The sequence below is a fragment of the Etheostoma spectabile genome, chromosome 7 (genome assembly GCF_008692095.1).
Source record: "Etheostoma spectabile isolate EspeVRDwgs_2016 chromosome 7, UIUC_Espe_1.0, whole genome shotgun sequence".
NCBI classification, from domain to species: Eukaryota; Metazoa; Chordata; class Actinopteri; order Perciformes; family Percidae; genus Etheostoma; species Etheostoma spectabile.
In genome coordinates this window covers 21,212,714-21,214,337 of record NC_045739.1, presented here as the reverse complement: position 1 = coordinate 21,214,337, position 1,624 = coordinate 21,212,714, and the positions used below count along the sequence as shown (strand labels likewise).

At 39.9% G+C, this 1,624-nt stretch overlaps 1 protein-coding gene across 1 annotated transcript in view; it reads left to right on the top strand.

Moving 5' to 3' along the window:
• Window positions 1-1,624, top strand: part of klhdc8b (kelch domain containing 8B) — a 147,913-nt gene that overhangs the window by 125,065 nt on the left and 21,224 nt on the right. The gene's annotated exons all lie outside the window — the stretch shown is intronic.

Below are 1,624 nucleotides of genomic sequence, written 5' to 3'. Positions count from 1 at the left end.
ATCAGGTACTTTTTACTTTTACTTAAGTAGTGTTGTCATTGTGGTACTTCTACTTTTACTAAAGTAAATATGTCTCCGGTTATTTGTACTTTCACATTCAGTATACATCTTCCACCACTGCAGATGAGCATCATTTAAACACACAAATGACATCCTCTGCCATTGACAACATATTTGGGATGATGTACGGTATATTTGTGTCGTGACAACCTTTCAACCCAAAACTGTGGTAACCCCAGTGCTGCAGTCTCTCACTGAGCTCACATTTACTGCAGATATCAGAGAGACAGCTTTCACACTACTAGGCCAGTAAGTCATAGCTGTTTAGTCCGCTCTGAGTTAAAAGGCAAATTGGCTCCTGCTGTATTTTATTTGGCAGTACTACTAAATAATCAGATTTATATAGCGCTTTTCAAAGTTATCAAAGATGCTTTACATAGTCCTACTTTCAGACAAATATATATACAAATACAAGTAGACAACTTTTAATGAAGACAATTAATACGATTGCAAGACAGAAATAAAAACAAAGTCTTTATGTATTGATATTATTCCCTATTAGTTTGCCAAGGACTAAGGCTTTACGAACCTACATAAAATACTCATTTTACCCTATGCCTATGAATCAATGCCTTTTCATTCCAACCTGGTTGAGTCACACACATTGACATTCATTTGCATGGATCTCTACGAGACATGATGAATTTGCTTAGTTACATACCGTCCTCTTACTACCTGCTGCAATTAAGTCATTTTAGAGTCCGACATTTATATATTTATTACCACGCGATGTTTCTGGATGAGTGCTCTTCATCTTCATGTAGGTGTGTTTGATAAGGGTATCCACTTGGGCTCTGCTTTTTTAGTAGGTGGATTTTCGTATACTATCCAACAACTGACTGGCTGATAGATTTCTACATGTTTGCATACTGGGAGGTCACTTACATGACCCTCTTTTTATGTTCACAACAACCTGAGCAAAGAGATTTTTTTTAAGAACATAGCAAAGAGGAGTTATCAATTGTGGGAACATTTGTAGAACTGTCAGTAGTTCAGAAGTGTCAGGGTGCATGATATGGCCATGACAGTGGAACTGATTAAAGCCCACATCAGCTTGCAGGCCCACCCACTGAGCATGCAAATTTAAAGGATTACTGAAAAACCAAAGGAGCCTCATTACTATCCCTAGTAGAAGCCTGGAGTTTGTGTCTTCTGCCCTTCCACACCTTTGGTCCTGAGCGTCCCCCAGAGCTCTGCTGGATAAGCCTGAGCCGCAATAATCGGTTTGTCTAGGATCACCTCCAAAACGAGCTGGGTAATATCTTCCCTCATTCATCAGATCCTCATTTAGCTCAGGCAACTGGCTTCCCACTGTCCATGGTGCTGAGTTTGTCGTCTGTACTTGATGATACAAATGAAAAACGTCTTATCTCTGCACTCACAGAAGGTTTTCTAAGTCCTGTAGAGTGTGGTGTTTCTCCTCGATCCTCATAAGACATGTGGATTAGTGCATTGATCTTGTAATCGATCGTATAGTGCTATTAATGAAAACGGCATTGCAGCAACTTGTGTGTGTGTGTGTGTCTGTGTGTGTGTCTGTGTGTGTGTGTGTGTGTGTGTGTGT